Source organism: Trichechus manatus, unplaced genomic scaffold, assembly GCF_000243295.1.
Source record: "Trichechus manatus latirostris isolate Lorelei unplaced genomic scaffold, TriManLat1.0 scaffold00329, whole genome shotgun sequence".
NCBI classification, from domain to species: Eukaryota; Metazoa; Chordata; class Mammalia; order Sirenia; family Trichechidae; genus Trichechus; species Trichechus manatus.
In genome coordinates, this window is record NW_004444265.1 from 725,298 (window position 1) to 750,981 (window position 25,684).

The 25,684-nt window shown below is 37.5% G+C and overlaps 1 pseudogene; it reads right to left on the reverse strand.

Annotated features, from left to right (window-relative positions):
- Positions 1–23,679: 23,679 nt before the first annotated feature.
- On the reverse strand, positions 23,680–25,246 carry LOC101341386 (NADPH--cytochrome P450 reductase pseudogene; annotated as a pseudogene).
- Positions 25,247–25,684: the final 438 nt, after the last annotated feature.

The following is a 25,684-nucleotide window of genomic DNA, read 5'->3' on the forward strand; positions in this document are numbered from 1 at the left end:
CAGACTCATGTTAATTGATATATTTTCTGGAATCAAGGGTTTTTGTATGCTAGCTTTATTTTAGAATAGGAACATTTATTATTGCACTTATTTTATTTAAATATTAATTAAACATATCCATTTATTTATATGTCTTTAATGAGTGTTTTCCACCAGGAGTTTTCCATTTTCTTGGTGTTGTGGTGCATTTTTGAATATTAGAACTTTTGGTGGCACAATTGAGGGAACTAACAAAAAAAAATTATATGAGTTTATAATAAAGCTCAATCATTACTACAGTAAAAAAATACCTTATGGTGGTGTAAAAGTAACCATGTTTACTAAACAATTCGTTTTCCCACTAATACTGTGCTTCTATTTGAGTAGAGATATTGGCTGTGTTCTCTTCACTTTTTAATATATTCGCGTGCTAATGTTCTTACATAAAAACTCACAATCTTTTATTTTCTGTTATTACTATTTATTATTGAGCTGTAACCTTGACATTTTACTCTCTACCATATCATGTTCATAATGATAACACTACGCATATTCATTGTAGTAGAAATGCATTTTACAACTTGCTTGAAACTTGGAGCCATACATCTATGTTGTGCAATTCTGGTTCTGTGTTAGCAGACCCAAAGGAAAACCACTGACCATCATTTTCAGACTGCTAGAATTTGTCCAACTTCTTGAAAGCATAATTACTATGCCAGTCTCTGTTAATACAGCTAATAAGACTGAACTGTGAACAAAAGTTGGAAATGAAACCATTCCATATCGGCTCTGCCACTCAGTCCATTTGTTTGCAAGGCCACTCTTAAGAGTATAAACACTTACAGGGAAGATGTGCTTCTATCATAACTTGCTTTGTTAAATTCTAGCAGAGAAACTTGGACAGGAAGGAACTGAGACTTGTCCATATTCTATCTTACCCTAACCATTAGTTTCTGTGTTTTATTCTCCTTACCAGATTGAGTAGCCCCTCAGGATACAGAATGTGCGATACATCTTACTTTTGTGTAACTGGTCGGCATGGGGAAGAGAGTCTGACCAGCACTAGATGCTCCGTGAATATTTGTTGACTGCATCTGAGCGTCTTTGTTGTTTCCAATTAGCAGTAAAGAAAAGGCAATAAGAAAAGAATATGGAGGTGCAAACTCCTTTCCAATTTCCATTATTTAGTGGCTAATTATCATGTTTCTTGATGCTTTATACTTCCTAGGCCTAAGTCATTTCACTGCTCATTAGCACCTGCACCACACCACAGGGTAGGCAGGAGTTAATAAAGTGATTATTAAGGCATACTATGCAAATTAGCCATACTAGTTTGGTGTGCAGGTAGTTTGCAATTCTTGACTAACAGGAAGCTTTGGGATTGCCTTTGAATTTTGAATGTTTACACATTTCCCTGTTGGTAGACATAGGCAATCAAGAATACGGGCTTGGTCTCCAAGTCTTCAGAATGAAAATCAGCATCCACTGGCTATCCATCCACTGAGCTGTGATAGGTGCTGGTGCATCTGTGAAAATAGATTCTGAAGAGCTTTGCAGGCTGAAAGGCCTCGAAGCAAAATATGTAATCTGACTGGCAAGCACTTCAATAAAGCAAAAGGGGTTATGTGTGTGTTGTCTGTGACACTACAGCAGAACCCCAGTGTCAGCACTTTGTACCAGCTGCAGTCTGTTAATTGTGCAGGCAGGAGGACATCCTGGAGGGTCATTACTGCAATGTAAATGGGAGAAAGGCTTAGATAAACCCTATGCCAGCAAAAGGGAATAGAGTGGGATTTGGAATGTGAGCCTCAACTCGTGATTTGCTTTATATCCCATACTGATGATGGGAATCTGGGGGACAGGTGAATACAAAGAAAGGGAGTAAATTAGAGACAATTTGAGTCCATTCTAAAACCAGTTGTTGGTGGTTAAAATCGATAAAACAAAAAGAATTTAAGAAATGTTTGAGCATAAGAAGCAACTGGGGAGTCCTTTTAACAACAGATCCCTGGGTTCTGTTTACAGAATTTTTTTTTTATTGAGTGTGTCTGGATAAGGATTAAGATATATCTGTATCTATGTCTATATCCATGTTTATGTCTGTATCTGTCTATATCATCTTCATATATCAGTATATATCTATATATGTATGTATATTTACCTATCTATATTAATGACAAAGATTTTCATTGTCAAGGTTTTCATTTTACTTAGATCAAGAATCTACACCCATGGAAGCAGCAGTCAGGAAATCAAGCTATGTACAGCATTCGGCAAATCTGTTCAAAAGACCTCTTTAAAATGTTAAAAAGCAAAGATGTCACTTTGAGGATTAAGGTGTGCCTGTTCCAAACCATGATACTTTCAATTGCCTCATATGCATGTGAAAGCTGAACAAGGAAGACCAAAGAAGAATTCATGCCTTTGAATTATGGTGTTGGCAAAGAATATTGAATATACCATGGACTGCCAGAAGAACGAACAAATCTGTCTTGGATGAAGTATGACCAGCATGCTGTTTAGAAGCAAGAATGGTGAGACTATGTCGTACATACTTTGGACAAGTTATCAGGAGGGATCAGTCCCTAGAGAAGTACAGCATGCTTGGTAAAGTAGAGGGTCAGTGAAAAAGGGGAAGACCCTTGATGAGATGGATTGACACAGTGGCTACAACAATATGGGCTCAACTGTAACAGCGATTGTGAGGACCGTGCAGAACCGGGCAGTGTTTCATTCTGTTGTACATAGGGTTGTTATGAGTTGGAACTAACTCGATGGCACCTAACAACAACAGCTATATTAATATCTATCTATCTGTCTGTCTATCTATGTATGTATCTAGGTATGTGTATATCTATCAATCTATCTACCTCCCTATCTATCATCTATATCAACTATTTATCCATGGAAGCAGCAGTCATAAAATCAAATGACACATTGCATTGGGCAAATCTGCTACAAAAGACCTCTTTAAAGTGTTAAAAAGCAAAGATGTCACTTTGATGACCAAGGTGCACCTGACACAAGCCACAGTCTTTTCAATCACCTCATATGTATGTAGAAGCTGGACAATGAAAAAGACAGACAGAAGAACTGATTCATTTGAATTGATGTTGGCAAAGAATATTAAATAGATCGTGGACTTCCAGAAAAATGAATAAATCAATTCTTAGAAGAAATACAACCAGAAAACTCCTTACTTAGAAGGGAGGATGGAAAGATTTGGGCTCACTTACTTTGTATATAACATCAGGAAAGACCAATTACTAGAAAAGGACATCATGTTTGGTAAAGTACAAGGTCAGTGAAAATGAGAGAAACCCTCAATGAGATGGATTGACAAAACAGCTGAAACAACGGACTCAAACTTATCAATGATCATGAAGATGATGCAGGACTGGGTAAAGTTTCATTCTGTTATACGTAAGGTCACCATGAGTCTGAGATGACTTGACAGCAACTAACAACAACAGCATCTATCTATCTATCTGTCTATCTGTCCAACTAATAACCCAGCAAGGGATGCAGCTAGAAATCCAGCTAGCGATCCAGCTGGTTTCTTTAAAACTGTCCTGGAGAATCTAATACACAGCCAGATTTGGGAACTATTGATTAATCTGACTTATCATTTTAATTATGAAGTAACTAAGAACTTTAAAGACTGTGTTACAGTCAAGCTCTTTTCTGAGTAATGATGTGGAAGTCTAAGTCTCCTGATTCCAGTTTAGCATCCTTTCTCCAATTCCATGAATCAAAGGAGATAAGGATCGAAAGAAAAACTGAGAAGTTACTTCAATAAGAAAACAGAAAACAGAGGCAATGAAAAATAATCATTTGTTTTGGCCACAGAATCATCTGAAAATTACTTGAAGAAGAACTCACTAACGTGTTTTGATTTCAAAGGCATTCAGTGCACAGAATGTGGAACAGTAATGGGGGAAAACAGCATGTACTTTTGTGAATTCATCACAAGCCAGAACCTAAATCTCATCTTTGCAGAGCCAGAGACAAGTTTTTGTCAATATCTCAGGTGTAAGTGGCCAGATTGACAGTAACTGAAAGTCATAAAAGCGATACAGATAAGCCATATGGCAAGTTATTAGTTTAAAATGAGAAAGGTCAAACTAACAGACTAGTAGATAATGTCTGCTTAAGTAGCACATTTCTTGTCATCAATCAGGTTGGGTTGTCATAATCTGTAGGTTGCTTGGTGAGTGTAGAATCAAAAGAGAAAATTATATAACCCTATCAAAGTGTCATCTGGCTCAGCTTCCTGGAAGTCTCCTTTACCTTGATGGGATGTTATTCACTAAGGGGATGAGACATTCTCTCTAAGTATCTCCGGACACCTCTGGACAGGAATGGTGAAAAAATGACTAAGTTCTCTATTAGTTTCCTCCTCTTGCAAATTAAGTTTAATTTTCTGTATGATCACTGACCTTTTCTCGTTGGCTATGAAAATACAATTGTCTCTGTCAGAGTTTTAACATGTTAACCTAGCTAGTCGTTGAAAACCAAAACACAGTATCCTGGTTATAATTTTGATGTTCTGCAAACCTCTTTTCAAGTTTTCATTTGTTGTTTTCATTTGCCACTTTCTGGCAAAACATTGCAGGCAAAGGCTGGGTAAAAGTAGAAGGAAAAACTAATACATACATGTGGCTCATGAGCAGCCCTCAAAAATCCAGGGTGTGCGATGAAAAGGTGGTGTCCTAAATTAAAACTAACAACGTCATTGGTTTTTGGATGACCTCTACTGAGTTATTTATATTTTTCTGTTTTAACTACCCGTGGTCAATCAGAAATTGACATAAAGTTTGAGGATCCAGAACTGGTCAAAAAGTCATATTTTCTTGCAGATGCTTTTTTCTTTTCTTTTTTATTGTTGTTGAAAATATACACAGCAAAAAGTACAAGAGTTCAACAATTTCTGTGTGTACTATTCAGTGACATTGTTATATTCGTTATGTTATGCAACCATTCTCACTCTCCTTTTCTTAATTGCTCCAACCGAAATTGATATAAACTCACAGCTCCCTAAGCTTCCTATCTAACTTTTCAAGATGCTGTGGTCAATATGATCCCATATAGACAGTTTTTTAAAAGAGCACAATGCTCAAGGCAGACATTCTTTACTAATTAATTAATTTTGGTTTAAGGTTTAAAGGCTATCTCAGGCAGTAGTTTCACGAGTTTATCCAGCCTCAGTGGCTCCAGAAAGTCTAGATTCTATGAGAATTAAAAATTCTGTTTGATATTTTCCCCCTTTTAATCAAGATTCTTCTACAGAATCTTTGATCAAAACATTCAGTAATGGTAACCTGGCACCATCCAGTTCTACTGGTCTCAAGGCAAAGGAGGCAATTAGCTACATATTCCATTTTGTCCTCCTATTCCTCACTCTCCTTCTTCCTCTGTTAGATGGCTGCTTACAAGCTTTTAAGGTCCCAGACATTATGCAATGAGCTAGGAGGAAGACGAGAAGCACTAAACATGACATTAGACCAATTAATTGAGATGTTCCATGAAACAATGACCCCAAGCCTCCAACCCAAGAAACAAAATTCCATGAGGTGTTTGGTTATACATAAGCAGCCTCACCAGCTACTCTCTCTTTTTTTTTTTTTGTAAAAACATGTATTACACAATATTTGCCAGTTCAACTTTTTACAGGTGGTCAACTTAGTGGCATAAATTACACCAATTGGCTGTGCAACCATTGCCCTTAATTAATGTGAATTCCTGTCGCCATACACAGAAACTCAGTGCTCCATAGGCAAAAACTACTCCATCCTTTCTCTCTCCCACCCCAGGTAACCACTAATAAACTTTAGTCTCTGTATAGTTGCTTGTTCTTGTCTTCTTATGAGTGAGGTCAAACAATATTTGTCCTTTTGTGATTGATGTATTTCACTCAGCATAATGTCTTTAAGGTCCATCTATGCTGTAACATGTATCAGGATTTCATTTCTCTTTCTAGCTGAGTAGTATTCCATTGTATACACACACACTATATTTTATTTATCCATTCATCCATTGTTGGGCATTTAGGTTGTTTCCACATTTTGACTATTGTGAATAGTGCTGCAGTGAATTTGGTGTGCTGCTTTCTAGTCTCTTGGGTCTATTCCTAGCAGTGGGATTGCTGAGTCATATGATGGCTCTATTTTTAGGTTTGTTTATTTATTTATTTATTTTTGAGGTATCATCACTCTGTTTTCCACAACAGCTGTACCATTTTACATTTCCACCAGAAATGGGTAAGGGTTCCAATTTCCCTACATCCTTGCCAACATTTGTTATTTTTTAAATTAGCCATCCTAGTTGGAGTGAAATTGTACCGCATTGTGGTTTTGATTTGCATCTCTCTGATGGCTTAAGACACTGAGCATCTTTTTAAGTGATTGTTGGCCATTTGAATATCCTCTTTGGTGAAATGTCTGTTCAAGTCCTTTGCCCATTTTTTGACTGGGTTATTTATCTTTTTTGTTTTTTTAGTTGTCAATTTTTTAAATATATTTGGTTGTTAGATTCTTATCAGGTATATGGTTTCTGAAAATATTCTCTAAATTGATAACTTGTCTTTTCAGTTTTTTGGTAAGGTCTTTTGATGAACAAATGTATTTAATTTTTATGAGGTCCCATTTATTTTTATTTTGTCTTTTGCTGTTTGTATGTTTATTATTATGTCAGATAATTCATTGTTAAAAGCTAGGCCTGACAGCCTTGTCCCTGTATTTCCTTCTAAGCATTTAATGGTTTTAGTTTTCACATTTAGTTCCCTATTCCATTTCGAATTTGCTTTCGTGTATGGTGTGAGGCTTGGATCCTGTTTCATTTTTCTGCATGTGGAAATCCAATTTTCCTAACAACATTTATTGAATGGATTTAGCATCCTAGTCAAAAATCAATTGACCATAGATCTGTGGGTTTATTTCTAGACTCTTAATTCTATTCCATTGGTCTATGTGTCTATTATTATAGCATTACCAGGCTGTTTTGCAGCTTCTTTTAATTACTCTGCCTCAGTGTAGGACTCCTGGGTCTGCTCACATCCCCATGTGCCTGTCATACTTCTAGCCATTTGTCAACGTGCATTCTAATGACAAACAAGTTTTTGCTTCTTGTATGAGGGTTATTTATAGAATTATTTTATCTCATTACTAGTCCCTAGCTTCTAGAGAAATCGCTTTCTTTTCATTCTTGGTGCACATTATAAAGACAGCTTATATTTATTGAGTGCATAGTATGTACTCGGCTGCACTGACAAGATACTCTCTAGCTATCACTGCTCAGTATGCCAAGTATATCAAACCAGTCCAGGGATCATCTACCTCTGATGTCAAATATGTGGTGGATAAAAAAAAAATCCCACTCCATATGTCAACTGCATCCTACAAAAATCTCAGCTTCCCTTCCCTAGTCAGTCCAGACACCAGCTGCTCCACATAGTCCTTTCTCTCTCATCCCCATTCACCTAAGGCTAGGTCAGTGGGTACTGACCCTCCTCTGTTCCTGAGGTCTAACAGTTTGTTGGAACAACTTAAAAATTCCAGGGAAAACTATCTTTAATCTAACAGGAAAAAAATATACAAACACAAAAGGTAAGGTCCAGGATGGGTTGCATCATAGAGCTTCCATGTCCCCAAAGGTCGTGCTTACCCTCCTGAAAGCATGTTTGCTCTTATTTCTCAGGAAACTTAATCAAGTCTCCGTGTTCCAAAGCCTTTATTGGACTCACCACGTGGCCATGATAAATTACATTATGCCTCCTGAGGCATAGTCAGCATTGGGCCCCCAGGTGATCCCCTTGATCTGGTCAGACCCTACCCGTTGGCTTTGGCTGTGGTCCTGCTCCCAGGAACCAGGACAAAAGACCATATGGTCTACTGCAAAGGGGTTCCACACTTCTCACAAGCACTCTTCTTCTTTTTTTTTAGCTTTTTAATTATTTTCATTGAAATAACACACATAGCATAAAATTCACCCATCTTACATGTACAATAAATATTTTATTATATTAATACAGTTGTGCAGCCACCCCCACAGTCTAATTTTAGAACATGTCCGTCATATGGTAACTTTATATTTAACCTTCTGAGAAACTGCCAAACTGTTTTCCAAAATGGTTGAATTACTTTACATTTCCACCAGCAGTGTATGAAGGATCCAATTTCTCTACATCCTTGCCTTGATTGTGGCCATCCTAGTGGGTATGAAGTGATACTTCATTGTGGTTTTGATTTGCAGTTCCCTAATGACTAATGCAGAGTCCTAGTGGCACAGCGGTTGAGAGCTTGGCTGCTAACCAAAAGGTCGGCAGTTCAAATCCACCAGCGGCTTCTTGGAAACCATTTGGGGCAGTTCTACTCTGTCCTATAGGGTTGCTATGAGTCAGAGTCAACTTGATGGCAATTGGTTTGGGTTTAGTTTTGGTTTGACTAATGATGTTGATCAATCTTCACGTGCTTATTGGCCATTTGTATATATCCTTTGGGGAAATGTCTATTCGAATACTTTATCCACGTTTAATTTTGTTATTTATCTTCTTGTTACTGATTTGGAAGAGTTCTTTATATATTCTGGGTACAAGATCCTTATCGGACATATGATTTGCAAATATTTTCTCCCAGTCTGTGGGCTGTCTTTTTACTTTTTTGATGGTATCATATCAAACCAGTCCAGAGACGTGTGATGATTGATATCAAACCATCATATGAAGTATAAAGTTTTTAATTTTGAGGAAATGGAATTTATCTGTTTTTTCTATAATCACTTGTGCTTTTGGTGTTTTATCTAGGAAATCATTTCCTAATCCAAGGTCACGAAGACTCACGCCTGTTATTTTCTTCTATGAGTTTTCCAGTTTTGGCTCTTACATTTAGATCTTTGATTCATTTTGAGTTAATTTTTTTTTTATGGTGTGAGGTGGGTCTACCTTCATCTTTTTCCATGTGGCTACCCAGTTGTACCAGCATCATTTGTTGAAAAGACTATTATTTTCTCATTGAATTGTCCTGATGCCTTTGTCAAAATCAATTGACCGTAACTGTAAAGGTTTACTTCTGGACTCTCATGCTACTACCATAGTATCTTGATTACTGTAGCTTTGTAGTAAGTTTTGGGAAAGCCTACTGTAGTTTTACACAAATAATGCACACCTTCTGTACTTGTTTGCCTACGGTGCAAGGCACTTTCACAAGCACCACCATGCCAATCCTCTTCCACATGTTGCTGTAAAAAAAAATGAGCATAACACGGTTAGGAAAATACCTCACGGCAGGAGGGACAACTGACAAACACAGAAGGTGCATGCTATTTGCGTAAAAATACAGTAAGTCTTCCAACGTTACTCTTCTTCACCAAGATAGTTTTGGCTGTGCTGGGTGCTTTGCATTTCTATGTTAATTTTAAAATCAGCTTGTCAATTTCTGCAAAACAAACAAGCAAAAACCCCTAGCTATTTGTGATAGAGAATGCTTTGAATCTATAGATCAATTTTGGAAATGTTGCCATGGTAACAACATTAAGTCTTCCAATCCATGACCACAAAATGTCTTTCTGTTTTTACATCTTCTTTAATTTCTTTCAACAATGTTTAGTTTATAAGTTAAATTTATTTCTCAGTATTTTATTCTTTTGGCTCTATTATAAATGGGATTGTTTCCTTAAATTCATTTTTAGATTCTCCATTGCTTGTGTATAGAAATGAGCTTTAATTTTGTATATTGATCTTTTCTACAACCTTGTTGAACTTGTTTTTCAGTTTTAGTAGTTTTTAAAATGGATTCCTTAGAATCTTTTTTATAGAATATCATGTGTTTTGCAAATAAAGATAGTTTTACTTCATCCTTTCTAATCTGAATGCCTTTTATTTGTTTATTTATTTTTCCTAATTGCCCTGACTAGAACCTCCAGTATAATATGGAATAGAAGTGATGAGGAAGGACATTCCTATTTTTTTCCTGATCTTAGAAGGAAAGCCTTCAGTTCTTCACCATTAAGTAGGATATTAACTGCAGGGTTTTTTTGTTTGTTTTTTTAAATTGTATTTTAGATGAAGGTTTACAGAACAAACTAGCTTTTCAGTAAACAGTTAGTACACATATTGTTTTGTGACATCGGTTACCAACCCCATGACATGTCAACACTCTCCCTTCTTGACCTTGGGTTCCCTATTACCAAATTTACTGTCCCCTCCTGCCTTCTAGTCCTTGCCCCTGGGCTAGTGTGCTCCTTTAGTCTTGTTTTGTTTTATGGGTCTGTCTAATCTTTGGCTGAAGGGTGAACCTCAGGAGAGGTTTCATTACTGAGCTATAAAGTGTCTGGGGGCCATACTCTTGGGGTTTCTCTAGTTTCTGTTAGGCCTGTAAGTCTGGTCTTGTTTTGTGTGTTAAAATCTTGTTCTACATTTTTCTCCAGCCCTGTCTGGGACCCTCTCCTGTGATCCCTGTCAGAGAAATTGGTGGTGGTAGCTGGGCACCATCTAGTTGTGCTGGACTCAGGCTGGTGGAGGCTGTGGTAGTTGTGGTCCATTAGGCCTTTGGATTAATCTTTCCCTCGTGTCTTTGGTTTTCTTCATTCTCCCTTGCTTCTGACAGGGAGAGACCAGTGGAGGATCTTAGAAGGCCGCTCACAAGCTTTTAAGACCCCAGATGCTACTCACCAAAGTAGAATGTATGTTAACTGCAAGTTTTTAAGGCATTCTTTTAAATGCTTTATACATATTATTTATTCTAACCTTCACCCCAGCAATATGAGTAAATTGTTGCTAGTATTTCTATTTTTCAGGTCAGGAAAATGGTACATAAATTAGTACGTGGAAGAGCCAGAATTTAAATGAGACAATATGACACAAAATCTACATTAACTGCTACTTTATAGTGTCTCGATAATTATTAGTTGAATTACATTAACTGGAATTTTAAACTCTTAAACTAGTTTATAAACTTTAGTCTACTAACTTGTGCATGAGTTTTATAATTTAATGATTGATTAATTTTGAGCTATAAGTTCCTGTTTTTCCTATTTCAACAACTTTAAAGAGTTATGATAATGAATAAAATACTACTACTAATAACAGAAAAACATAATTTGAAAATAAAAATCACTTATCTGGGCCTAACACTGGTTCTCTGTGTGACTTTACATATATTTTCCTAATTTTTTTAGACTCCTCTCCCACTGATGGATTGGTCTGATTTCCAAAGCCTCTTCCAGCTTTAACACCTTATAATTTAATAAAATTTATTTGAAAAATTCTTATAAATAGCAAAAAAAACCATGATTTTTAAAATTTCAGTTCTTAAGATTTATCAGCACTCACTGCTCATTTTGGTCTGTGAAGAGTAACTATTTTATAACCAAAAGAGACACTATTGTCTCAAGGATCCATTGGGTGTTGGGAGGACAACTGGACCAGCTTTCTCCTTCATCTTGATCATGAGGCCAGCTTTCTCCACTTTTTCTTAGTCTATGATGATTCTTTTTTCATTTTTTGATTTGAAATTAAAACAGGAATAGGTGATAACAAAGGAAGGGGACATCTAGGCATTTTCTTATCTCTTATGGCTTGATCCTAAAATAAAGAAAAAAATGAGCGTATACAGTATTTGATCTCTTACCGATATGACTGAAAAACAAAAAACAAAACCTGTCACCATTGAGTTGACTTCAGTTCATGGCGATCCCATGTATTACAGAGTAGAACTGAGCTCTATCGGGTTTTTTTGGCTGTAATTTTTACGGAAGCAGATTGCTAAGCCTTTCTTCCACAGCCCTTCCTGGTGGATTTGAACCACCAACCTTCAGGTCAGTATCTGATTACTAAGTGCCTGCACTATGCAGGGACATGCTGATGTGACTGCTGTAGTATTAATACGTAAACTTAAAATTTAGGATTGTTAGTATTCACTATATATGAAAATCAAGCCATTCAGTTCTGAACAACCATAACAACAACAGAGTCATTTTTATTTACTAAATCAGAGTCTGGCTATTGTAGAGCTTTGTTTTAAACCAAGTAACTACTCTAGCAGGCAATTAAAATCTCTAGTTTCATTTGATGGATGCTGAATGAGTAGCTTCTTTTCGGACTAGGTCGATGGACAAAACTACCGTTCAAGCACAATTTTAAAAATCAGTCAGTTCATTCGGAAAAGTGATAAACAAAAATATTTCAATTAGAATGTATTGTATTTCATAAAAACAGACAAACACAACCGATTATTTTATAGTCCTCGTTGTGCAAATTGTAGATTCAGGGGTTGTCTAAATGATTTGTGTGTCTCATGCTAACCAGGGGCAGTGCTGGTTCAGTGGTAGGATTCCTGCCTTCCATGCAGGAGATCTGGGTTCAGTTCCCAGCCAATGCACCTCATGTGCCGCCACCACCAGTCTGTCAGTGGAGGCCTGCATATTACTATCATGATGAACAGGTTCCATTGGAGGAGTTTCCAGACTAAAGCAGGGCTGGGAAGAAAGGTCTGAAGCTCTACTTCTGAAAATCAGCCAGTGAAAACCCTGCGGATCACAATGGTTTGATCCCCAAGCCATTATGGGGATGGTGCAGGACCAGGCAGAATTTTGTTCTGTTGTGCACAGAATCATCATGAGTCAGGTATCAAGTTGACAGGAGCAATGAACAGCAATAACAACATGTTAACCTTTACGTATCATTAAAAAATACTAATTGTAATTATTTCATAGGTAAACTATTAATCCACAGAATATTTCTGAGAGAATGAAGTAATGTGATAGTTACTGTTTTTCCCTGTCTTTTAGTAGAAAATAGCTAGAGATAATATGACTGCCTTTCCCAAGACTTGACTTGCTCCTTGTGAATGAAGACTGAGAAAAATATATGTGGAAACAAATCCAAATTAATAACTCAACTGGGGGCATGTGAAATAATTTTGCAATTAAAAATACATTTTCTTAAAAAAAAATTTTTAAATATTTTTCATATTGAAAAATATGTCTATTAAGGATCATGATCTTTGGTAAATGTCTAGGTCACTTAATAAAGAAAAAAATAGCCACATTAAAAAAGAAATCAAGGCAATAATGTAATGTAATAGATGACAAGAACAAAAGCAGTTAATTCTCCCATTTTTCACCTCTAACAGGCAGGCTAATCAGTTGTAATTAAGAGGCAAAGTAGCAGTCTAATAAACTGGCACTTGTCACCAGTTGTCATCTTCGTGATTAATTCACACCTCCATCACAATGACAGCAACCCTTCACATACTCTAATAAGCTGACTCCTTGGAGGAGTGGGGGTTAGGAATGGAGAATGGATTGTTAAGGCTCTAATGAAGTGGAGGGTGAGGAGATGGAACCTCTCAGCTGGGGAGGTAGAGGCTTGCAAGAGTAGACTTTAATTAAGGTTTTGGTTCATTTTGGCTCCTTATTTTTGAATGAATCATTAACATAAGATGCAAGACTTGTCTTCCTACCCGAGGTTACTCCCTTTCTCCATCTTTGCTTTTCCTGGATTCATAGAAAAATCTTCTTGGTCAATCCCTACCCTAACCTTTTTTGTTTTTTGATAAATTACATTCAGGAGCAAGCTTCTTCTTTCTTTCTTTATTTTTTGGTAGCATTGTCTATTTCCTTTTTTGATATTTACTTGTTCCAAATTGTGTATATAAAATTACATTATAAAGAAACATAGAGTAAGAGTAAATTCTTTCTATTTACCATGCGGCATAATTTTGGCAGTGAACAGTAAAAAATAATACAGTTGTATTTTGTATCCAACTTGCATTACATCATTTGCTAACTGTAAGGGAAAACAGGGCCTTATTTAAATAGGAGAATACACAGGCAATTTTCACATGTGGTTTATAGCATCAGCCCAAGCAACTGTTAAATCCTTTTACAGCATTTGTAGGTTTGTAATGGTTATCCTCTTAGTGACCAAATAAATGCACTCTTTTGAATGGCTTAAACAATTTATCTCCCAACACTGGCAAGTAAAAAAGATGAACTAACAAGGCAAGAACTAAATGCCTACTACCCAGGCACACGTAAAGCCATGTGGATGGTCTCTACTGCCTTTCCTTGCTAACATGGCAGGGTGGCAGGGTGTGTTATAACCAAATGAGGTTATAATCAGCCAGTCTAGTCTTTTGCTTTGGGCTGCATCACATCAGCATGATTCTAGACCATATTGTTTCGAAAATAAATGTTATCGTCTCTTTTGGCTATCTCGTACCAAAAAAAAAAAAAAAAAAAAAAAAAACCATCGCCGTTGAGTTGATTCCAACTCATAGCAACCCTATAGGACAAAGCAGAACTGCCCCATAGAGCTTCCACGGAGTGCCTCATGGATTCTAACTGATGACCTTTTGGTTAGCAGCCATAGCAGTTAACCACTACACCACCAGTGTTTCCTTGCAGTACAGTAGTCAGTCATCCTCCATCTTCCATTAATCCCAGAATGAGGCTTATTTGTATGTATGTAGCTACTGTTATTACTTTATACTTCTTCATTTCATCGGAAAACATGATTAATTGGGTTGGATCTAAACCACTGAAGCTCTAAATGTAAGCTCATTAGCTCAGGATTTTTGTTATTGTTATAAATAGAGACACTCTTCATCATGACCCTTCTGGTAAAAACTTCACTATACATGATCTTGTAGCCAGAAGGACCTGAGATAACATCCCAACTTAAGAAAGATTCTAGAACTCTAAGACTTTGGTAATCTTACAATATTTGGGAGTAAAGATGTAAAAATTGATGTTTTGCTTTTGAAAGTCCATCTTTATTACCCAACCAAAAGAAAAAAAACAAACTCATTGCCATCAAGTTGATTCCAAATCATAGCGACCCAACAGGACAGAGTAGAACTTCCCCACAGAGTTTCCAAGGAACACCTGATTTGAACTGCCGGCCTTTTGGTTAGCAACCGTAGCTCTTGACCACTACACTACCAGGGTTTCCTTACCAGCCAAAGAGAGATTGAATTATTCTACTATATAAATAGGAAGTGATGTCTATTTTTCTGACTCAGCTTCTCATTGAGAAACAAAACACCGTGTGGGGTTGAATTGATTCTGACTTGTGACCACCCCATGTGTGTCAGAGTAGAACTGTGCTCCATAGTGTTTTCAGTGATGGATTTTTCAGAAGTAAATCACCAGGCCTTTCTTCCCAGATGCCTCTGGGTGGACTTGAACCTCCAATCTCTCAGCTAGTGTCATGCCTATTCTTCTGACTCAGCTTCTCCCTGAGTCTATTTGGAAATAGATTGAAGGCAGTGGATGATAGATACAGGATTTCAGTTCTTTATTAATTTAAAACAACTTTGAAAAATTAAAGAAAAAAATTAAAACCTGTACTTCAGAACTCAAAAGTCATTAATTTTTGTTATTCTAAAAATGTGAGTTTATCCAGTGGAGGATGACAAAATCTGTGTGTCCATTATCTATCCCATTAGGACTAATGAGACTTCAGTTTTTTTTCTCTAAAATCAAATCCAAGGGCCAAGTGGTAGTGTTCGATGGGATTCTCTTTTCAATTTGGTTGTTTTAAAGCTCTGTATGGAGTAAGAATGTTTCTCATACCCATCGCCAAGTACCCCTTTTATTCTATTCCCCAGAGTCCCGCTTAAGGAGCCCTGTACATGGATAATACCAGGAGAACAAGGTCAACACTTCACCAGCCTTTGTTTATTTATATTTCTTTTATGCTCAACAGATTGTTGTGTGTACAATGGCAAACTCGAGGAACATGAGCCCTGCTTCCTTGGAAGGCGTCTTGCTGGGAAATACTAGAATAGCAGAGGGCTAATATATGCATCCACAGGGCAGAGGGGAGGGGCTCAGCCCACATTTCACACTGCCCTAATCAATTCATTGGCTTAAAAAAAAAAAGCAGGGGAGGGGGGTGGAGAAAGACGCCTGCTTGTTCCTTGTCCAGCTGCAGCAGGCAGGAGCTGGAACATATGCCTGTCTGAAAGGAGAGGAGGGGAAAGGCCTCTCAGGAGGCACCACACAAAGAAAGCCAATCTTTTCCACAAAGCGTGGAATGACTTAAACACTCTATTGTATGAAATATGAATGAGTCCTCATTGTGGAGCACAGTGTGTGGGGATCCATAGTGTCCTCCCATTAGCCACATGATTAACCAGATTACACGGGGAAGCCGCTAAGATAAATAAGGCCAACCTTCTGTCACTTCCTCCCCCAGACTTGACCAACAAGGGGCCCAAGAGCTGGCCCCTTTCTAGCCAACTGGGTGGAAAGAAGAAATAATCATGAATGTCATGCTTGGTAATTAAAAAAAGAGAACGAGAGAGAAGCAGAAAGAGAGAGAAAGGAAGTTGTCTCAGGGGACCCTCTATGAGAAACAGTGTGAAAACATCTTTCTGATCAACTAACATGTCAGTATTGTTCCCTCTGACCAAATCTAACCCTCTCCTAAACAGGGTCCCCATTCCCTTTTGTGGACAGGAAGACCAAAAAAAAAAAAAAAAAAAGACAAGAATTAAAGCTGCCTGACTCTGTTCATTAAGGGTGAGACTTGATCATTCTGCTAGCCTGTTAACCCATCCTTCCTTTCCTCCACTTCCGAATCCCCTGCTCACTCTTGTGAACAGATTAGCGCAGTAGTTAATTAGTTTATGGAAATTGCACAAAGTTGCAATTCTCATAGCAGCTTGAGCTTTGAGAAAAATACAAGGAGAATGGGTACTACTTGGAATGGTACCAATGAGAGAAGTATGGATTATCCAAGTTCTGACCTGGAAATTCAAAAATCTGCATATGTAGACTATCTTGTGAAATATTTTTTAGATTACTGATATAGTATGAAAGGGGGAGACTTTGTGTGAGTCTTATATTTAAAATAATATCATTCTAGAGACTGGTTATTATTACTTAAAGACAAATAAATCTGGATTTTGGTCAGCAAAAAAAAAGATTTGAATTCTAAAAAGATAGATATATTGGCTGAAAAATGAAGTATTTTGATAAATTAAAGTATGCAATAGAAGAAACATAGATTCAATTTATTTTGGTAAAGTCTAGACATTTAAAATTAAAATATATTTTAAATAAGGAGGAAGGATGGATATTATACCCCTAACACGTTTAAATCCATTGGGAAAACTTTCGAAACATTATTGTGAGAGGCAACCGTTCATTTCTTTTAAATATAATTTTTTTATCTGCCTCAGACTAAAATAATTGTTTTTCTTTTCCAAATTTATTTATTGGTGAAGATCCCTCTCTATAAAGTTTATAACAACTATGCAAGATATGATTCCATGTATGTTAAAAACACACATAAAAATTTCCAAGCTCTTTTTGAGGACAATATGAAATATAATTTGAAGAGTTCCTTGGAATTTTCAAAAATAGATATTGAGCCTTATCTATGTTGATTTTAATTGTGAGATATCTTTACCCTGATCTTCTATCATATCTTTGTCCCCTTCATTTTATACTGAGCATAATAATAAAATTATGGTGAAGAGAAAATCGTTCCCAATTATGATAGCAAATTTACACTTAGAGAATGAATTTCTAATCTTCTAACAATTCAGGCAAATGTCCAAATCGGTAACATATAAAAGAAATGTAACAATAAAGCAAATTATTGTTAAAATACTAGAGTTTCTGTTATTAATGGAATCATTTATTGATACAAAAAGGGTTTGTTTGTTTGTCCCCCCTCCCCCCACTAACACACACACATTTTTTAATGTGCAAAGGTGCAAAACACTAGGCTAGGAGTAAGGGCGCTTACAGATCCAAAAGATATAGATTTTTTTTGAACTATTCTTGCTCTAGGAAGAGAGACCATCTTAGATAAGAGATTTTCCTGGATTATTTAGAATTTCTTTTCGTCCCAAGCATTATTTAACTATTTTATTGAAATGGAGGAGTTCTGTTGGTGCAGTGGTTAAGAGCTCAGCTACTAAGAGAAAGGTCGGCAGTTCGAACCCACCAGCCACCAGTCACTTCACTGGAGAAAGATGTGGCAGTCTGCTTCCATAAAGATTACAGCCTGGGAAACCCCAAGGGACAGTTCCGCTCTGTCCTATAGGGTCGTTATGAGTCAAAAATGACCCAGTGGCAACACGTTGGCTTTTTTGGCATTTTGCTGGAAATATTTATAAACTATTGAGTTATTTATTTTTCTTCTCAAAATATAACAAACATAACTTAAAATTGTTTTAGATTAAAGACAATTCTGAATGTCTTGTAGTCTCTTCTGGATAAGACTGTGGATGTCTTATGGTAGTGGGCAAGGTGCTAAAACTGACAGACTTTTATTTTCCTTGCTTGCCATCAATTTACCCAGGCTCCTGTTCAGCCACACCAGTGAGCATCTCTTTAACATGACACAATAATTCTGTTGGAAGCAGGGATGTGAACTGTGGCAATGGTTGTGGTCCTGAGCTCTGAATGGTTCTCTGTTCCCTTCTGAAATACATTTCAGAACTCTGCTTTTGCTTCCATTCTTCTTCATGTTCCTTTTTTATCTGTTTTGTCTTGTGTTACTTCTTTCTAACTTTAAAAGGTTTTGCATATTGACTATTACTTTATGGATAGTGTCTGTACCTCTTTTTCAGCTGGTTGGTGAAAACTGATTATTTTTGTGATTTTTACCAGTTTTCCCAACATAAGACTCTACCCAATGGTCTTCACTTCTCCTACCAATGCTGACTTGAAGATAATCTGAATTTGAGAAATTCTGGAATGTAGATTTCCAGGAAAGGAATATGTTTTCAGAATGAGAAAGAACAAATAGAATATCAAACGGTGCAGTTTGTTGTCAGTGAGTATCTTAGGCTGAGTTCTATACAGCAACAAAACCAGTGAAGCTTTTATATATGTATATAAATGTATATATATATGTATATATATATAGTGAGAGAGAGAGAGAGAGTTAGCTCAAAGAAGGAAATGGCTCAGGCTGTTGTAGAGGCTGGCAGGTCCCAAGTCCATGGGTCAGTCTTCAGGCTGGAGGCTTCTTCTGACTCATGTAGCTGCAGGGGCTTACAAACCCAACATCAGCAGGTCAGACAGCAAGTTGCTGGCTCATGGGCTGTGGAGGCTGACAACTCCAAGATCAGCAAGCCATATGGCAGGCCACTGGCTCAAGTCCCAAGAACTGGAGGTCAGATTATGATGAACCGGATGTAGGATCCAGAGTGAGTAAAAGCCAGTGAGCTTTGCCAGAAAGTCCATATATATTGGATGCAGACCCCTACCAACTGATTGGCTGATCACATTCCATCACATCATAGAGGTGATTACATTATATTGCAAGATGGAGGATAACTACATCATTACGTAACTGCCAAATTACATCGTTACATAACTGCCAAACTACTGAGAATCACGGCCCAGCCAAGTTGGCACACAACCTTTAACCATCACAGTGAGCTTCTTAAATTTGGCATACTTGTCACCTCAGCCTCTGCCTTTGGTTCCTGGAAAACAACCTAAATGATAAACTGTTCCACTCATCATTTATCTGTCACTATACAAAAAAGAGGTGAACATTCCTCTTTCTTGGTTTCTGCAGAGTTGTTTTAAATAAGGTTTGAATAATGAATGAGATGTTTTCAATCTCAAATTTCTTATGTTCATTCAGATATGCTGAAATAAAGAAAACTTTGAAATGATAAACTATGATATTTCTGTGTGTTGTTCATGTTTAATACACTTTTTTGACTTTCAGTTATATCACCAGTGGCATAAAAATTCAAGTGTTATTAAAACATTTGTCCGTCCTTATAGAACCTTTCATTCCCTAAGATTCTGAGCACTTGTTTTATTTATGGCTAGGATTCAAGTCATTTATTGGGTAGGGAATTCTGCATTTAAATTACCTTGATTTCTTGGCAAACAATGGAAAAAAATTTATTATGCAAATCATAATAACACCTGGAATTAAGCACAATGATTGTAGATTTTTTGGATTATTTTGGCGCAACTCTGCAAGGTTATGCTATGCAGATGGGTGGACTGGATTTTCTCTGGAGTGAGAGCATGACAATTTTGTGCTTTGCATTTGGGCTGCTATTCTCATGCTAATGCAGAAGAATCCTATCTGAACACTGGTTTCTGAGAATGAGAATTCAAGTACTCCACAGGCCTCACACATCTTTGTGGAAGAAGACTAGCGTACCATTATGGTATATCATGGTAACCAAATTCCTAATAGAATAAGGTGCTTCATTGCATTAAAATAATAATTCCTTTCTTTGTAATAGCATTTAAAGCCCGTGTATATTTTTCCATTCCTGTGATAGGTAAAAACTTCTTCATATAGGATAATCATAAAATTTCATAGAAAATTAAAAAAGGCTTGCACCTAGTTCTAGTGGATTAAGAGTAGATTCTTTATGATGTTTTAAGTTCTTAAACTTATGGCATCGATTATATTTGAATGTTTAAATTAAAAGATGAAAAGTTTACATGTAAAAATTATTTTCATGGAGTATTTGACATCATATTTACTTTCATTGAAAGACATTGGTGCTAGCTGATAAGGTGATATCAGGGTATAATTGGCTATAACCTGAGCATATTTTTACCAGATTTGCTTTTTTTCCATCCTCTACACATCATTATTATTTATCTCTAAAAAAACATTGCCGTGTAATCAATTCCCACTCATATTATAATATTTCAAGCTATTTTCCCACGATAATAGCATAACAATAGCAGAAATCAAAGCAAAAGAAAAAATACCCAGTTTCTATACAAACAATTATTTCTATGCTTTTTAAAAACATTTGTCAGTCCTTCCCAAATGGAATACACAATTTTACAAGATTTGATTAAGGAATAGATGCAATATTGTATTCTTTTTATATTCACATAATATAAATAAGCATTTTAAGTGCCTTTGCACAGATTTTCAATTAATATTTTAGGTTTTATCTAATAGTCTAAATATAGATATAGTACTATTTGCCTAGTTTCTTGTGGTTGCCTACTGACGTTATTTCCAAATTGCTGTTTCCAGTATTCCAACAATCCTGTGGTAAATACCTTTCTAAAAATAACATTTTATTTCTCAGGGATTATTTCTTTAGGATATTCTCGGTCAAAGAATCACGTGTCTAGAAGACTGTTATCCCTTTCCTGTGTACAAAAAAAGATCCTAGTTTCACATGTTAAACTTATTTTGCTAAAGACTAATTTTAGATACCACTTTAGAATCTTGTATTCTACAAACCCTTTCGTAATTTCTTTTTACATTCTTTTTCAACCTTCTGCAAATTCTTTCTGTTACCCAGGAAAGCCTGTAAGAGAAAAACATGGCACTGATCTCCTTATCAGCTTTGGCTACTTTTTCAAGGCCATTTTGAGTATCATTTCCTTCAACTTTTTTTTTTTTTTTAATCTGGTCAAATAAAAATAGGAAATAATGCCAGGTTTGGGATACAGTCCTCCAGAAGACTTTTGGGAATGACCCCTTCCCCTAAAGTCATTCCATAAGTGTTGTTTGTGAATAACCCTTTAAAGAGCTATGCTGTGATGATAATATGATATAAAATATTATAGTCCCATAGTTATTGAAAAGGAGCACTGGTAGTATACTAGTTAAAGTGCTTCGCTGCTAACTGAAAGGTTGGCAGTTTGAAGCCACACAGTAGCTCCGCGGGAGAAAGATCTGGCAATCTGATTCTATAAAGATTACAGCCAAGAAAACCCTACAAAGCAGTACTGCTCTGTCACATGAGTTCACTATGAGTCGGAGAACTCAATGGCACCCAACAACATAGTTCTTGAAGTATGTAAGAATACAACGTTAAACTTGATTATTCAATAAATGGTTTGAAAAGTGGAATAGCATTCAATTCTGGGGAAAAAAAATATATTTTCAGAAATATATTTCCTCTTTTTTTTTTTTTTCACTCATGGCTTGCTCTACCTCAAGATCCTAGAAGCACATGTTAATCTTCATTTGGGTATTGAACTGGGGTCAACGTATGGCAAAGCAGAAGAATGGCACTTGGCAGGTACAATTATGTTAAATACATTTGTATTACAAAAACATCAAAAGCAACTTGATCTCTATAATATGTGTACTATTACAATTATGCATCATAATAATCCTATGAGGTGGTTACTATTACTATCTCCATTTCACAGATGAAAAACAGGAGTCCTGGAAAGGTTAAGACCTAAGGTCACAGAGCAAGAGATGGAACCAGAATTTGGACACAGATATATCTAATTCAGGGACACATATACTTGGACACTATCATACACTGGTAGTGTAATAACTAAATCTAAAATCAATGGTGGAATAAGTTTTTTCTACAAGATACACTTCTGATTATGATGAAAAAGTTTGGAATAGATGAATGCTACCATCAAGAGCAACTAGAGAAGCTAGATGATATACAAAAATCATCAGTTAGGAGGCATTGAAAGCTGCCAAAGCAATTAGGACTTAAGGGAACAAGATCCCACAGAAAAAGAAAGCTTATTTAGGTAGCTCCATGTTCTACATGACACTGATTCCTTCAAATATTTTCCAATGTCTGGGAGACAACAGCCTGAGATGTGAGGCAGAGAGTGAATGTTAACAGACAGTGGATTTTGGGGACACTAAAGAGAAGTAGGTAAGAGTTTGGGGCTACCAAGACAACCAAAATATAAGGGACTACAATCTTTACGAAAATGGAAATACAGAGAAGAACAACATTTCCTGCATCTTTAAGCTGTGTAGGGCCAGAGCTTAAGAAGTCAAGCAAACAGCAAACCAAAAAAACCAAACAAACCAACCAAAAACAAAACAAAAGCAAAGGGAAGATTTTATTAGTTTTGTCAGTCTTATGGTGCTCTTTATTTAGAAATAGAGATTTATGTATGTGTGTCTGTATCTATCTATCTATCATCTATCTATCTATCTATCTATCTCTCTCTCTTCAGAGAGAGATTAAAAACATGAGCTCATACTTACGCCTCTAATTCCAATCCATCACCATAGGATTCAATTTCGTCCCCCTTTCTGTTTTGCATTTCCCATTAGTCTCAATACATTTATTCAATTGCTCAATCTTAGAATACAGAGAAAATCGTTTCCGAATTGTTAACCCATACAAAGCAAACGTACTAGTAGAGTTCAATAGATATTTACTATTCTTTTATTCTTTAGACTAGAATATATAATCAAAATACTGTATTCAATGTTAATTAGGTTAGTTTTTAACCCTACCCACCCCCAGTGTGATTATTATATTCATTTATAATGTGTTTTTCTGTTTATGTTCATATTCCATATTAGAGTTTTCACCTATCATTTTTTATTTGTTTTAACAGATAATAGGACTTTATTTCAAGGTCCAGTGTAAAATTATTTACACTTATTGAAATTTATGTGGCAGGGTTAGGTATCAGCTCAGCTGAGAAAAGTGTCGCTTTCCTCACAACCAGAGAACCAGAGGTGTTCACAAAGTGCAGAGCTTGGTCGCTCTTGGCCACGTGTCGCAGGGCTGGGCTGCCTGGTGAAGGACTTGGATCAGCCTTGGGTTAGGGAGAGGGAATACATCTCTGGTTTGGAGGAGTCTTTGTCACTCAGCTTGCCTACCTTGGCAAGGCCAAGCAGAAACCACCTAGGAGACTGTTGGAAAGCAATGTGGAAAGTGACTATATGGGAAGCAAGTCCCTGAGAGTTTGAGGGACGGGGCAAGGCAGGGGTGTAGGCAGCTCCTAGCTCTATATGTCCGAGGAGTAGAATCCCTTGGTCATCAGCTCCTTGACATAGTCAACAGCCTGGGTGTGTTCCTTGACCCGAAGCTTGGCCATAATATCATAAAAGGTGTTCTGCACATCTGTCACCATGTTCCGAGTGTCTCCACAAACATAGATGTGAGCACTGACCTCATGAATCAGCTTATGCATGTGCTCTTGTCTCTTCTTTGTATTTGCTGCACATAGAGCTTGTGACACTGCCCCTGGGAAAAGGCCACCTAGAGCTGGGTGAGGGAGCCATTCCTGTGAAACTGGGCCCACTCCTTGTGGTACAGGTAGCTTTATAGGTAGTTGGCAGCTTTAGTAGAGCAGTATCTCCTACCTCCATACCCTGCTGCTGTAGGCAGGTTTGTTCCTGGCTGAAGCCTATAAAGCAGGCAACCCCAGTGCCAGGGCCCACCATGATGAAAGGCAGAGTGGCCTTGAAGGGCAGACAGAATTGGAACCTGCACACAAACATGGACACCAAGGCCTGGTGGCTGTTCTCCCTGGCAGGCTCCTTGGCCCACAGCCATACCCTTGTTGACATAGCCAGACTTGGTCTCATATTCCGTGGCCACCACACAAATATGAATGGAGTTGAGGTGAACTTAGAAGGACAAAGCAACAGAGTTGTAGCAGGCCTGGAGACAAAGCAGCAGGTGGTCAGTGGAGGTCACAGGATGGGTGGTCCTGAAGGATGGACAGGATGTGCCTTTGAGACGTCATCACCCAGCTCCGGTTCAGCTTCTTGCCCTCACCCAAGGAAGAGACCATCATGCACAAATGTTCTTGTTTGGTGGGCTCTGAGGTACCCTGAGACAACTCGTAGAACACATTGGTGCAGGGTGGGTTAGTGATATCTAGGTAGTAAGTGAGGGTCCATGCAGTACCAAATGGAGCAGGGGAATGGGAGCTTCTTGTTGGACCCTTCATTGAGATTGTTCAGGGATATTATGGCATCTAGGTTGACATCTAAGATCTCACCAAACTGGTTGACTGGGGCAGAGTCATTGACCAGGTAAAAAATGCAGTATGGTCCACAGATTTAGATCTGATTTTGGAATCTGACATGTCTAATTTCAGGTGCATGAAGGTTCAGCTGCTGGTTGGCAGTAACTCCAGCAAAGAGTGGATACTTGGCATCCATGGGAGGTGTCTGGTTCTCATAGCTCTTCAGATGGCCCATCTTGCAGTATACACTTTGGCTGTGTCTGTGTCTTTGTGGAACACAAACTTATACTGGTGAATTCTGGACTCCTCTCCAGTGGCTTCCACCCCAAAATGCTTGCACACAACTCACCAGAACTACTCTTGTCACAGGATGAAATCCTCTCCCATGTTCCCCTCACTGTCTCCTATTCCCAGCTCAGAGATGCACTGGGCACCCAGCTGCTGTAGCCACACATCTACATACTTGCCCATCACACTGAAGTTTACATAGGTCTTCTTCCCAAGGCCGCTTATTACACACTTGACCCCAGAGTCATCCACATCCATCTCCCAGAGCCAGTCATAGAAGCCCTGGTCTTTTGTACAAAAGGTTGTTGTTGTTGTTAGGTGCCATCGAATCGGTTCTGACTCATAGCGACCCCATGAACAACAGAATTAAACACTGCCCAGTCCTGCATCATCTTCACAATCATTGTTATGCTTGAGCCCATTGTTGCAGCCACCGTGTCAATTCATCTTGTTGAGGATCTTCTTTTTCACTGACCCTGTACTTTACCAAGCATGATGTCCTTCTATAGGGGCTGATCTCTCCTGAAACATGTCCAAAGTATGTAAGACATAGTGCTGCCACCCTTGCTTCTAAGGAGCATTGTGGTTTTACTTCTTCCAAGACAGACCTGTCCGTTCTTCTGGCAGTCCATGGTATATTAAATATTCTTTGCAACACCACAATTTAAAGGCGTCAATTCCTCAGTATTCCTTGTTAATTGTCCAACTTTCGCATGCATATGAGGCGATTGAAACCACCATGGCTTGG